This window comes from Dysidea avara, chromosome 9 (genome assembly GCF_963678975.1).
Source record: "Dysidea avara chromosome 9, odDysAvar1.4, whole genome shotgun sequence".
Lineage (NCBI taxonomy): Eukaryota > Metazoa > Porifera > Demospongiae > Dictyoceratida > Dysideidae > Dysidea > Dysidea avara.
In genome coordinates, this window is record NC_089280.1 from 10,345,281 (window position 1) to 10,360,637 (window position 15,357).

The 15,357-nt window shown below is 41.2% G+C and overlaps 1 long non-coding RNA gene across 1 annotated transcript; it reads left to right on the forward strand.

The window, feature by feature from the left end:
• The first annotated feature begins 5,053 nt into the window (after window positions 1-5,053).
• On the forward strand, window positions 5,054-13,184 carry LOC136267826 (uncharacterized). Its single transcript, XR_010706792.1, has 3 exons — window positions 5,054-5,269; window positions 12,448-12,519; window positions 13,027-13,184. It is a non-coding gene; the product is annotated as an uncharacterized lncRNA (long non-coding RNA).
• Window positions 13,185-15,357: the final 2,173 nt, after the last annotated feature.

Genomic DNA, 15,357 nt, shown 5'->3' on the forward strand with positions numbered 1-15,357 from the left:
TACCTTGTAGAGAGTTCAGTTACAAAGAAACAATCATGCAAAGAGTTTAGCTGCAAACAAACCACCCAGTAGAAAGTTCTGCTATGAACAGATCACCCTGTAGAGAGTTCAGTTAGAAACAAGTCATCCTGTAAATAGATCAGCTAGAAGAAGTTACTTTGTAGAGAGTTTAGCTACAAAGAAACCACCATGTGAGAGAGTTCAGCTGCAAACAAATCACCTGTAGAGAGTTCAGCTAGGAACAAGTCACCCTATACAGAGATCAGCTAGAAACAAGTCATCCTGTAGAGAGTTCAGCTAGAAGAAGTTACATTGTAGAGAGTTCAGCTACAAAGAAACTACCATGTAGAGAGTTCAGCTGCAAACAAATCGCCCTGTAGAGAATTCAGCTACAAACAAATTACCCTGTAGAAAGATCAGCTAGAAGAAGTTACCTTGTAGAGAGTTCAGCTACAAACAAATCACCCTGTAGAGAGTTCAGATAGAAACAAATCACCCTGTAGAGAGATCAGCTAGAAAGAAGCCACCCATAGAGAGTTCAGCTAGAAGAAGTTACATTGTAGAGAGTTCAGCAGTTTAGCTGCAAACAAATCGCCCTGTAGAGAATTCAGCTACAAACAAATCACCCTGTAGAAAGATCAGTTAGAAGAAGTTACCCTGTAGAGAGTTTAGCTACAAACAAATCACCCTGTAGAGAGTTCAGCTACAAACAAGTCATCCGGTAGAGAGATCAGCTAGAAGGATCACCTTGCAGAGAGGTTAGCTACAAAGAAATCATCCTGCTTCATCTTTTCTTCTTCCTGTAGTAAAGAAAAAAATGATAGGTTAAAAAGCCCTAAAGCCGGCCATAGCCCGGCTTTGGGGTATACAAATACAAAAAGAAGTGAAATCTAATCCAAAACAGCCAAGCTGTAAAAAAAGGTGCTGCCCTGAGAAAGGCTATGGTGAAAAAAGATGTGAAATCCAAGGTGGCGGCCAAGAAATGGCTGTGATGGTAGGTTAATGGTAAAAATTTTAATAACAAAAATTCAGGTGAATTTGGTGCCGCTTGGTCTTGGCACAAAATTCATCTGAACTGTTGTTATTAAAATTTTTACCATTAACCTACCATCACAGCCATTTCTTGGCCGCCACCTTGGATTTCACATCTTTTTTCACCATAGCCTTTTTCAGGGCCACACCTTTTTTTACCGCTTGGCTGTTTTGGATTAGATAAGTTTATAACAGGTAGATGATTCCAAAGTCTTACAATTCGATTGAAATAGAAATGATGATGAGTGGTGGATACTGTCCTAGGGTGGAGTAGTTTCAAGTGTGCTTCCAGATCTAGTGCTGCTGGTGTTAAAAGAGATATATAATTTCTGATATCAAAGTTGTCTGTTGGTGTGTTCAAGGATTTGATCAGAAACATTAAATCACTCAGTTCATAGATGTACATTAGCAGTAACGAATTTAGTTGTTGTAGCCTTGATTTATAAGATGAGATATAGTCATTCAGTATGAATTTAGTAGCTCTATGCTGCACACAGCACATGTTCCAAGGAGGTTATATCTCTAATTAGCTGAGGTTTCCATATTTGTGAGCAGTACATTATTTGTGATCTAGCCAAGGAAATGTAGAGGTGCTCTTTAGCTTCTATACAATTGACCGTAAATGTATGTCTAATCCGAGGTCTAATCAAGCCTACAATTTGATATGCCTTAGTAGTGATAGTTTTATAATGGTCTGTCCAATTGAGATTGCTGGAGAAATGGTACCAAGATCCTTGTGTTGTAAGAGTTGCTTGATAGGTTTTCCATTAACTGTGTATGTTGTGGTGCCCAGATCAAACAGTGGTTTAGCCCAATAACAAACATGTACAAATTTGGCTTCATTAAATAATAAGTCTGAAGAGTAGCTACACATAGCTGTATTATTGACATTGCTTTGAAGTTTACTAATATCATCTGTGCCAGTAGACAATTAGTGTCGTCAGCATATACAAAAGGTAATGCAGATTGGATGTGTTGAGGAAGGTCATTTATAAATATAACAAACAAAAGGGGTCCTAATTAAATGCACTCCCTTGGGGAGGACATCACAAAATGTGACCAGGCCTGCGATAATAGGGCATGTGGGCACATGATTTTTGTCTACTTTTTCACACTTTCATCACTCATAACGTTTTGTACCATTATGCTATGGTATTGCAATTTTCAGCTCTTAGTAAGCATTTAATTGGCATCATGATACAAGTTACAGAATGCAAATATACTTTTCCAGTACGGAGATATGACCTGTAGAGTGATGGGGTGTAGTTTGTGCCCACATGCCCTGTTTTCGCAGGCCCAGTCACAAATGTTGATAACGAGTCAAATTGATGTTCTGTAAGTTTACCTTTTACGTGTCTAATGATTTTGTTATAAATGATTCTCTCTAGTACTTTGGAGAGAATACACAGTAAGGAAATGGGTTGATAATTGCATACAGATGACTTGTCCTTATAAATAGGGATCACACAATGAGTATGCCATTCTTGCTGAATGGAGTTTTTCTGCAAACTTGTGGAGAACTAGTGACAGATAATTAACTTGGAGCAAAGGTGCAGCATAGTATTTGAATATTTTGGGACTAATATTGTCAATTCCACTTGCTTTGCTTGTGTCGAGGGATGTAAGGATATCAAATACATCAGATTGAGATGATATTACAAATTCATGGAATATAATAAGGTTAAATCTATAAGTGGAGTTGTACCATGGCCACTTAAAGATAATACCATGCCTATCACAGATGGCTTTAGTAATTGCTACTAATTGAGTAACTGTGCTTATCATCACATCCTTATCACCACACAGGAAAACCACATTTCCTTTGGCCTGACAACCAAACTGTACTGTATTGGGTACAGCAGAAAAGGAAATTGACTCCCTTTGTGTCCAACTGTGAGATCCACCAGCTTGCTTCAACCCAGCAGATCTCTTATCCAGAGGAATAACTGCTAAGACATTACACACATCTGCACTTTGGAGCAAGGGCCACCATGGTTATGCACAGAAGTACAGTACATTCAAGAAAGCCAGCAATTAATCAATCAAGCAAACACAGTGGCGGATCTAGATGGGTTTCTGGGGTTTCGACAGAAACCCCCTTTTAAATTTAGCTCAGTGGCATTCTAAATACATAAACATTGTTGTATTGACAATTTGTCATGGCAAACAACTATATACCACTACATTTCAGTAGCATGCATGCAGTTGCATTTAACTAACACCATTTATAGCTATTAAACCCTCAGCAACACTTCACTTTTCATCTCCCACTGCATTAAAAACGATCGAGATACTCTAATAGAGCAGTCAAGTAACAGTGTTGGGAGTAACGCGTTACTTATGTAACGCATTACGTAATATTATTACTTTTGTGGTAACTAAGTAATATAACGAAATACGCTATAAAAACAGGTAATATAACTCAAGTAACTTTACTTTAAAATGTAACGCGCTACCTAAGTAATATAGTTACTGTAACGAATGTAATGTTATTACTACAAGTAACGAAGTTACTAATCTCGTCAGTAATCCTCTGAGTAATGCCTAGCCACTACGAAGTAATGAAGCCTTACTAAATGAAGCTTATTCACCAGCTTCTTGCTTATAACCAAGATTTGAACATTGTCCAAAACGAAATCATGTCACGTGATAAGGTGGTAGTTTCACACGTGACAGCTTAAGGCTGCGGACACAAAGTAATATAATATGTAATATTATTATAGTTACTTTATTTTATGGGTATTATGAACTAAATAGTTCAGTTGCAAGTAATATGTAACCCATCCAAAAACAGCTTATAGCTGTAAAAAAGTGCGCGTCCAAGTAAAGCAGAGTTAACTGTGACAAAAAGTAATGATATCATAATGCGGCCATGTACGAGGTGTGCAAGTTGTAAAATTCATATTAGCTAATCAGATAATACAATGTTATTGTTAAAGTGTTAACGAGAACTATGCACTGCTAGTTTATAAGTCTGTGAGCATCTTCATAAATGCCACACAAATTTAATTCTCAATAAAGCAATGTGTATAGATTCTCTGATAGCAATAAATAGTTTGAGTTTGGCCACCTTTCCTTTGTTCGTAGCATTGCCGTATACAGGAAAGGCGGCCAAACTCAAACTATTTATTGCTATCAGAGAATCTATACACATTGCTTTATTGAGAATTAAATTTGTGTGGCATTTATGAAGATGCTCACACACTTATAAACTAGCAGCACATAGTTCTCATTAACATTTTAACAATAACATTGTATTATCTGATTAGCTAATATGAATTTTACAACTTGCACACCTCGTACATGGCCGCATTATGATATCATTACTTTTTGTCACAGTTAACTCTGCTTACTTGGACGCGCACTTTTTTACAGCTATAAGCTGTTTTTGGATGGGATTTCAATACTTTTTGTTAGAATAAGCAATGCACTGTTAATAACAGTAGGTGAGTTTCCATGGTTTTGACAGAAACCCCAGATTACAGTGACAGAATATTAAAATATAACTGTAATTTTAGTGGCCAGGGCCGCCCACATGGGGGGTATTTTCCCCCTGCCACAGCCCAAAAGGGGCCCCTTGATTGCCTGTTTAAAGAAAGATCGATATACTCTAATAGAGCAGTCAGGATCTAGACCCTTTCTTGCCCCTGGGCCCCTCTTTAACTCTTTTCCCTGGGCCCCCTAATTTCTCTGGGCGGCCTTGTTAGTCGCATGCAACTGCAGTCAACTAACACCCATTTTAACTAGTAAACCCTTAATAACACTTTGCCTTTCATCTTGTACTGCATTAAAACGATCAAAATATTCTATTAGAGCAGTCACAAAATAGCTGTAACACTGCAATCAATATTTAGCATAGTTACAACTTCTGCTTAGCATTGGATTGTATAGTTTAAAGTACTAGCTACATACACACTTTACAATATAAAAATATGGCACTTGTAGAAATGTGACTGTTCTATTAGAGTATCTCGATCTACTTCAAGCATTGACTAATTCAAGTGAAGAAGTTACGCCCCTGCCAAGAGATCTTGTGAAATGAAATGAGAATAGTAAAGAAAAGGCAAGTATGTACAGAGACAATAGAGGGGCACGTAATTATGTCCTGTTGTAAATAAACGCCTTTAAAATTTATATTACTACTAAATAAGCGCACCAGAATAGGCTTGTGAGGCTGTTGTCTCCAAGGTTGTCTCATTACTTGTCTTTTCGTGTTGAAGGGATTTAGTCACAATTGGTGAGTTTAATTATACATGTATTTGTGTTGTAAAACTTAATTGTAAAAAGGCGATTAGCACATATCATGATAAACATGTATTTGTCACAGTAGAGTCTCTCACGATTGTAATGACTGAACAGTAACTAATTATATTGCATTGTAATGTTATGTCATAGTGTGTGCGCATGTGTGGGTGTGTGTGCTGAGCATCATTAAGAGTGAACCGCGTGCTTAGTAGTAGTACAGAATCAACCCGGTACCTATAAGTATTTCACAGTGGAGGTCCTACCGAGATGGACGACGGAGACACTCACACACCAGAAGATTTGACGATAGAGAAGTCGACAGAACCGGGGGAGGCGGAAAACCTCGCAGAAGGTCACAGTTTACTTAGTGAGGAGTATGGAGACGAGGATATACCCGAAGGACCTACTTACCCCTTGAATTCGAAGCGACTGAAGGTATGGCAGCTGCAACGGATCGCCCGGACTCTACAACTCCCGACGAGTGGAACCGCAGCAGTTACAAGGCAGCTAGTGGAGGGCAAGCTTACAGAAATGGATAGAGAGCCTCGAAATGATCAAGTTGTTGTCAAAGGCACGGGTGAGAATGATCCAATGTTTTTAATTGATGAAAATGGGTTGATATGTGTTATAAAACCCGCACGCGACCCGATTTCGCACGTGAGTCAACCGGTTGACGATGCGCCGCAGATAGGGCAACGCAGTGCACTGCGCGAATCGAGTAGTGAGATAAATGAACAGCAATTGAAGTTGCAAATTGAATGCTTACGAGTGTCCTTGGCAGAGGCGGAAGAGGCAATAGCTAAGTGGAAGGAGGAAGCAAGAAAACAGCTATGAAATCACACAGTTGCAAGAAGCCTTAGCAAGAGAAAAACAAAAGGTGAAACGAATATGGAGGGAGAAGTGCGATCAGCAGTTGGCCCATGAAGAAGCTATTGATAGTAAAGACCTAGAAATAGCAACATTGAAGACTCGTTTACTTTCACAGACAACTAGTCCACTGCATGAAGAACATAATAGTCCTGGTGGTAGTATGTTGACTAGTACCCCAGCTCCATCATATCATCGGGGGAAGGCTCCACCCGTTGACCAATTCAGTGCTGAAAATGAAGATGAGTGTTGGGATGATTGGCTACCCTCATTTGAGAGAGCTGCAGAATGGAACGGGTGGACCAATGCCGAACGCCTATTGCAGTTAGCAGGGCACTTAAGAGGGAAAGCAAGACAAGAATTTTTGTTACTATCTGAAAGAGAAAAAATATCATTCAAAAATGCTGTGACTGCTATGAGATGCCGTCTGGAGACCGGTAGTAGAACCTTAGCAGCACAAGATTTCAGGCATGCCACTCAGGGGTTCCATGAGCCAGCTTCAGATTACATATTACGTCTCGAAAAGATCTTTAGGAGGGCCTATGGAAGATAACATATGACGGATGAGACACAGCAAACTCTACTGTATGGCCAGCTGCAGGAAGGATTGCGGTACACATTGATGAAGTCCCCTGCTGTCTGTGGTGCTAGGAATTACCAGGAACTTTGTGTTGCAGCAAGAAATGAAGAGCGGTGGTTGAACGATCTCAACAAGAGGCAACAGTATATGCGGAACAGCACAGTAGATGGGTCACAGGACCGCCAGTTACCCAGGCAATACAGACCTACCACAAGTACAAGGTCATCCCCAATTGATGGTTCCCCCTCAGTGAACAGGACACGCCCACTCCCTTCTAACCATTCCTTGCCACCAAGACGCTGTTACATCTGTAATGATACTGGCCATATAGCCAAAGACTGTAGCAAGACTGGGAAGTCTGAAAGCACGGGCAAAGCCAATCAAGTACAAGTCACAACAGAGGCATGTGTGAACACTGACTGTATGTCCCCTGTTAGCAAACTACAGGTGTCACCACTGGATCTTTTGCTTTCTGACTCTGAAGATGAAGATGTGATCCGTGAGGTGAGAATTACTGATAAGGGCAGTGAATCTCGATGTGTTGATGTCCAGGTACAAGGTGTTCCTGCAGTGGGGATAGTAGACACCGCAGCCGATATTACCATAATGGGAGGGAGTTTATTCAAGAAGGTTGCTAGTGTAGCACGACTACGGAAAAGAGACTTTAAAAGTGCAGATAAGGTTCCCCATGGATATGATCAACGCCCATTTCAACTGAATGGAAGAATGGATCTGGACATCACATTTGGAGACAAGACCATGAAAACGGCAGTGTATATCAAGATGGATGCAGTAGACCAACTGCTATTGTCAGAAGGTGTATGCCGGCAGTTGGATATCATATCATATCATGGCGATGTCAAAAAATGTAGGGGAGCAAAGCAAGGAGCCACACACCATATAAAAGTTGTGAAAACTGTCCATGTCCTTCCTCATCAAAGTGTCATGGCCCAGGTACATGTTCCTGGTAATTGTCCACTGTTGGTGGAAGATAGCTGTCACTTGCACGAAGTTGCGGGCCTGCTGCTAGAAGATACCTTGGTTAAGCCCAATGCAGATGGACTAGCATATGTAGTGCTCTCAAACCCCATGGGGTGTTCTGGCCATGTGACTGCTGGTACTACAGTTGGTATTGCGGCAGAGGTTCAAGTGGTTGACAAGGGTATTACAGAAGTTCCCATACTGGACAAGAGTACTCGCTCTCCACTAGTTGAGGATGCATCAGCTGTGTGCAGTGTCACATCAGAGATGGATCGTAAGGGAAGATTACTTGAGCTAATAGAGAAACCTAGCTTACTGAATGACCAACAGACTCAGGAACTCCTTGATTTTCTCACCAGTCACCACACTGCATTCAGCTTAGATGATTTGGACAGGGGTGAGACTAATCTGCTTGATATGGAGATTCACACAGGTAATGAATCTCCTAGAAGGGTGCCTATGCGCCGAATGCCCCTTGCGGTTCGCCAGGAGGTAGCCCGACAATTGCAGAAGATGCAAGACACTGGTGTGATTGAGCCATCAAGCAGTCCGTGGTCAAGCCCAGTCGTTATGGTGCGTAAGAAGGATGGCACACTACGTTTTTGCGTAGATTATAGGGAACTGAACAAAGTCACCAAGAAGGACACCTATCCATTGCCACATGTGGATGACCTCCTAGGTGAGATTGGAGACGCTCGATATTTTAGTACGCTAGACCTGGCAAGTGGGTATTGGCAAATTCGTGTTGCCCCTAGCTCTCGAGAAAAGACTGCCTTTATAACTCCTGAAGGATTGTTCCAGTTTCGTGTGATGCCATTTGGGCTGACCAATGCACCTGCGGTCTTCCAAAGACTGATGCAGTCAGTTTTGATGGGGTTGAACCCAGTGGGAGGAAAGCATTTCGTTTTTGTGTACATGGATGATGTATTGGTATTCTCTGAAACTCTAAAGGACCATCTGAAGCACTTACAGCTAGTGATACAGCGAATACAAGATGTAGGATTGAAGTTAAAACCTAGCAAGTGCCACTTTGTACGTGAAGAGATTCAGTTTTTAGGGCATGTATTAACTCCAAATGGGTTGAAGACAAACCCCAAGTTAGTAGAATCAGTCACCAAATATCCTAGGCCACAGAACATTAAGGAAGTCAAGCAATTTTTGGGGCTGAGTTCGTATTATCGCCGTTTCATAAAGAATTTTGCAAACATTGCGCAGCCGCTACATGCTCTTACTCGAGGTGGAGTGGATTTTCACTGGACCGAATATTGCCGAGAAGCATTCGACAGTCTTAAACAACATCTGACAACAGCTCCCGTATTAAGTTACCCATCAGTCAATTTTCCGTTTACACTTGAAACCGATGCTAGCATAAAAGGAATTGGTGCCATTCTCTCCCAGGCACAAGATGACAGCTTAGTACACCCAGTGGCATATGCTAGCCGGTCCCTAACAGCAGCAGAACGTAATTACAGTATAACAGAACTAGAAACACTGGCGGTTGTGTGGGCTATCACACACTTTCACCCCTACTTGTACAATAATGCTGTTACAGTATATACTGACCATTCTGCAGTGCTGGCCATACTAAACACTCCCTCTCCCTCCAGGAAACATGCACGGTGGTATATGGAGCTGGTATACAGAAGCTGGACATCATCCACAGAGCTGGGAAGACCAATACAAATGCAGACGCTCTTTCCAGGAATCCTCAGTCTTCAGCTCCGAAGGAAGGCATCGGAGAAGATGAACTACAAGTAGCAGTGGTAAATACTGAACCTGTGTCCAACATTCACACTCTCTTACAAGCTGAACCAATCACTAATACAACTACCTCCTTTCGAGTGGAGCAAGAAAAGGACCCTTACCTACAAGACATCATTAATTTCATGGAATCAGGTATACTCCCAGTTGACACAATCCAAGCAAGAAAAGTTGCTATTCAGCAGTCGTTGTTTACTATAATTGACAACATTCTTTACTTTGTGGATCACAAAAGGGATGATTGTAGAAGGATAGCTGTTCCTACACATTTGAGAAACACAATTTTGGAGGAGGCTCATCGGGGGTATTATGTGTGGACATTTTTCGGGTAAGCGTACATTCAGCTTGTTGGTTCCCCATTGGTGGTGGGAGAATATGTATTCTGATATCATAAGATTTGTGAGTAACTGTCCTGAATGTACTGTCATAGCAGGAGTAGGCAGACATAATAATCCGCCTTTGCACCCAATCCCAGTGAGTCGCCCTTTTCAAATAGTAGGTATTGATATTATGGAACTCCCCCAGACCAAGAAAGGTAACAAGTATGTTGTTGTCCTACAGGACTACCTGACTAAGTGGCCATTAGTCTACCCTACGTCTGACCAAAAGACACTGACTCTTGCTCACATTCTGGCAGAGGATGTTATTCCTTTTTTTGGTGTGCCAGAAACACTACTTTCAGACAGAGGAACAAATCTTCTCTTGCACCTCATGACTGACCTATGTGCCTTACTGGGAATAAGAAAATTGAACACCACAGCCTACCATCCTGAGTGTGACGGGATGGTGGAAAGGTTCAATAGAACATTGAAAGCCATGTTACGTAAGCACGCTGCTAGATTTGGAATGCAGTGGGACTGCTATTTGTCAAGTGTCCTGTGGGCATATCGGAACATCCCCCATGCTAGCACAGGGGAAAAACCCTCATTTTTGTTATTTGGATGGGATCAGAAAAGCCCCACAGAAGCTGCATTTGTTCAACCAACACAACCTATTCCAAGTACTATAGAGGACTACCGTGAGAAAATAATATTGTCCTTGTCATCAGCAAGAGAATTGGCTCTGGACTCAATTAAGAAGGCACAAGACCAATACAAGCACTACTTTGATCGTCGCTCAAAGCAAGTTGACTACCGGGTAGGAGAGTGGATCTTCATCAGATTTCCAGCTGAAGAGACGGGACGGAACAGAAAACTGTCACACCCTTGGCACGGACCGTATCGAATACTTTCACGAAGAGATCCGGATGTGACTGCTGCCAAAGTTTACTTTCCCAATGAAGGACAAATACAGGTCCACCAGCAGAGAGTATGCCAGTGTCCACTAGAACTTGTCCCTGGTTATTACTGGTATGGAAAAGGACAAAGGAGTGCTGGGAGAACTCCTAGCTGGGTGGAGGACTTGCAGATAAGGCTATGCAGTGAAATAGAGAGGAATGCCAACACTACAGATGACAACCCCACCTATGATAATGCTGAAGTTAACCCTGACAAAGATGATGATGTAGATGATGATAACATAATTGAAGACAATGAAGAATCCACTGAGCATAATTTAATTGGAGATGACAGTGTGTCCACGGACAGTAGCATGATTTTTAGACATGTGCCCCAGGATTGCCCTTACTCCCTGAGGAGCAGCACATCAATTCCCCTCAGATTCAGGCAATAGCTCGGGACGAGCTTCATTCAGAGGAGAGAGTGATGTAATGACTGAACAGTAACTCATTATATTGCATTGTAATGTTATGTCATAGTGTGTGCGCATGTGTGGGTGTGTGTGCTGAGCATCATTAAGAGTGAACCGCGTGCTTAGTAGTAGTACAGAATCAACCCGGTACCTATAAGTATTTCACACGATTATTAGACATTGGACCAGGGTAAAAAATTTACTGCTATATTTAGAGGTTGTAGCGTTTGTATATCTTAGTATCTTAATAAATAATCCTCCATGATCACTAATCACTAATAGTACAGTGAAAGCTGGTCATTATTCAGGCCGTAGGGACAAAAATTTTCTGACCTAGCTTTTTAAAGAGGTGGCTGAATTTTGCGCCTTAAAAAAGGTAAGAAGCATACTGTTCTAACTGGCTAGAGATGGATTTAGTGTGTGACAACGTATGAGACAGTGAGTGCTGGCAGCAAGGGGGCAGCCAATCTGTTAGAGCACCAAAGGCACTGCTTCAGACTTAGGCAGTTGGCTGTCAGCCCAAAGTGTAAAAAGTTTCACTATTGGTCCTTATAAGCTCCTGATGAAGAAAGTGATGAAGTCATTATCCATAGGATATATTTTTCACATAACACAGCATTCCAGTGGTTTAGTGGTGACCACAACACTGCCTGAGTTAACTGTGGTGAGATTTGAGACTACCGGAAGCCCTGGAATGCCTTCAACACATGAAATACCAAATATCTAATGCCTGGCTTTCATCCACAGTGGACCTGTCTTGGTGGCCACTTGTACAGAAGGGAAACAGCTGCCACACAGTCTTTCGAGCGAGCAGCTAGTTTCCACACCCCTTAATTATCAATTTGTAAAATCTTGAGCAAAATTGTGTGTACAAGCAAGTGCGATGTTGTGCATTGGCAGTGCCGTGTATATGGTTGCTGCCTAGCAGTGACACATCACGAGTATTGAAGTCACAATGTGTTACTGTATCATCCATCTCTGAATGTGTCATTTTGTGTAGAGAGCAATCTTCCACAATGCAGGTTTCAGTGTATATTGTTAACCATTAATATTGTTCACCATTGTGAACTGTATGTACAGTGAAACCTCACTTAGCAGCCACCTCTTTAATAAGACCACCTCATTATATTGGCCACCTCTAGTAGATCCCAAATATAGCTAAGCAGTACTTTATGACCTCATTCATAAGGCCACCTTGTTATTCAGGCCAAATTTTTGGTTCCACAGCTGGCCATATTAATGAGGTTTCATTGTACTTATGTGAATTTTTATGTTTCGTAACTTTTCTTCAGGTTTACTGATAGGCACTATGAAGCATTGTTGACTGGTCCGTACATACTGTGGTGACTTGAAATGCTAAAACAGTACGTAGCATGTCTTGTATGTACATGTAATGTGTTGTAATGTGTCCACACATCCACACATCTTAGAAATAAATATAAATGTATTCTCTATACTCAGTTCCATTGTGCCAGTGGGTCATAAGTGGGTTGAGTATGGACATTTGGGTAACATTTGTCCTGGCCAAGTGGATCTCATCCACTGACAGAATATACAGATCAGATCATGTGTATAAATTACGGTGGAACTTGTTTATTGCCACCTTCACTCAATAAGCAGGTAACAGTGTATAAATTCTCAATTGGAATTGGCTTTTCAAGAGAGGTTGTCTTTCTATACTGGTGGCCATTAAGACTGGTTGTACTGATAGAGTGTATATACTAGAGTCAGAGATGCAACAATATCCTCCACTTAGTGTTGTTTGATAGTGATGCAATGGAGACTATGTATTGTTGCATTTAATAAATACTATGCTATTATATTGCAACTCTAGCACATATTTATAACAGGAATGTTTGTTAACTGTTTAGACATACTGGAGCCACACCCACTCATCTGGATTCTACAAATGGAGTCATACCAACTTGTCATCATACTTACGTATTACTCCCATTGTGCTTGGATTGGATGAATATACATGCCGTCATGTGAGACTTGCTACCATGGCGGGCCACTGGAAAACATTTCATAGCTGTTATATTACGGTCATTATTGTACAATTCTTACATTATTGTTGTGAAAAGTTTTTGGCATTCATGTGTCCTCTGTATGTTGTAATTACATGTATAATTTCTGTGTGGGGTGCTATAAATTGTAAAATGCATGGTGACAATTGGCTAGCTACACAATGTGCTAATTATGCACTTGTCAATTTCATGCCCCACCCCCCCACCCCCGGGGAGGGTGGGGGAATACAGGGGATTTGACAAATCGTGATGTCAAATTCCCCACTACTGGGGCAAAATCGGCTGTCAAATCCCCACTATGTCCCCACCCCCATAGTAGGGGATTTGACAACACCTCAAGGATGACTAAGCGCATATTTCATGCATGCAACTAGTAATAAACCTGCCCTGTAGCTATAGTAAAATTATAGCAAGTGTGATTTTATTGTTTAGAAATGCAACTACCGAAAATCGGTCAGTGAATTGGACAACTGTCAATTGCCCCAGGGGTGGGGACAAGAAGCAATGTCAAATCCCCACCTGGGGTGTGGGGACGCCCAGGGGTGGGGGGGTGGGGCATGAAATTGACAAGTGCATTACTCGCAGCTGTGTCAAAATCTGGTAACCGCAGTTGTATTGTGTCATTCTTTAAGCCGCGCCCTTAGAGGACAAATTACGTCACGGTGGGGGCGACTAAATTTGTTAAAATCGCTGAACGATGGTATGCAGCACCATAGATTATATCTAGTGTGGACTATAATCTATGGCAGCACACTTCTTTGTGGCTTTATGCACTGATTAACTACATAGCTAGAGCGCCAGTTCATCAATACCCAGCGGTGACCGCAGTTGTGCTCTGCGTCATTCTTTAAATTCCGAGTAAAATTCTTACAGAGCAAATTACGTGGGGGCGACTAAATTCAAATTTCAAACTACCCATTCTCGAAAACGTATGTTTCAATCTAAACGAAACTTTTAGAACAGTTTAAAGACACATTGCCCTACATGCCAAGCGAGTATTGCGGAAAACAACAATCTGGGTTTTGTATTTGGCCTCTAGGACGACTGAAACTTCGTTTGGTGCTGAAATTACGACTGTAGGATAATCATGTATGGTGAAATCGATGATGTGAATCTTGAGGCGATTGAGTGAATACTGAAGCGATAGCAGGGCAATCAATGTTTGGAATGCACAAAGGAACGCAAGGCATACACCTGCGGTTGCGTCTAACCGCATGCGATAAAAAAAAAAAAAAAATGAAATTTCCCTTTTGATGTCGGCAATCTCGATCACGAAACAATCGGCATGGATTTGCTTCACTGCTTGTGTGGTAGTTACTAGTGACACGATGAGTTCAACTCTAGAGTTTCAGAGGGATAGCGTAAGTGGCGGGTGAGTTACAGGACGGCCGAATTTGACAACGTTCGTTCCTGTAAAATCCTTTTTTTTTTTTTTTTTTCAATTTATTTAAACAGGGAAGGTAGCATCAGCAAAGCTGTTTTTCAGCTACGCCCTGTATACAGCATACATGTATAAAACTACATACATTTACAAATTAATATTAACTACAATTATATTGTTCTAAATAGCTACTCCTGAATTGAAATAAAGTTGATGCGTGATACAAAGCAGCTGGCAGAGCGTTCCACAATATAGTACCTCTGTAATATAAGCTTCTTTTCCCATAATTAGTCCGTAGCTGTGGAACAAACAAGCGATGAGCATTTCTGCTGATACGTCCCGTAACATTAACAGCATATTCAAATATGCCATGGAGATAATCTGGAGCCAACTTGTGCAATACTTTGTAAGTTTGTAGAATGGTATGAAACTTGCGTCGTTCAGTAAGGGACTGTCCTGAGATAGATGAGTCATTACAAAGAGAAATATATTTAGAGTGAAATCTTTCTAAACGTCTAGTTTGGTTTGCATTTGTTGGTTGCCACACCACATCACAATATTCTAGAATGGGCAGAAGATACACTTGGTACAGTAACTTCCTGACAGTAGGAGGAGGTTTTAGGCGATTAATAGAGTAGATTTTTCCCCTCACTCTTTTCAAAACATAATCTATATGATTTTGCCACGTTAAATATTGATCTATAAACAAACCTAGATACTTGGTTGATGTCACTTGCTTCAACATACTGTCATTTAGTGACAAGCATAAAGTCCCACCACTAACTCTTTGTCGT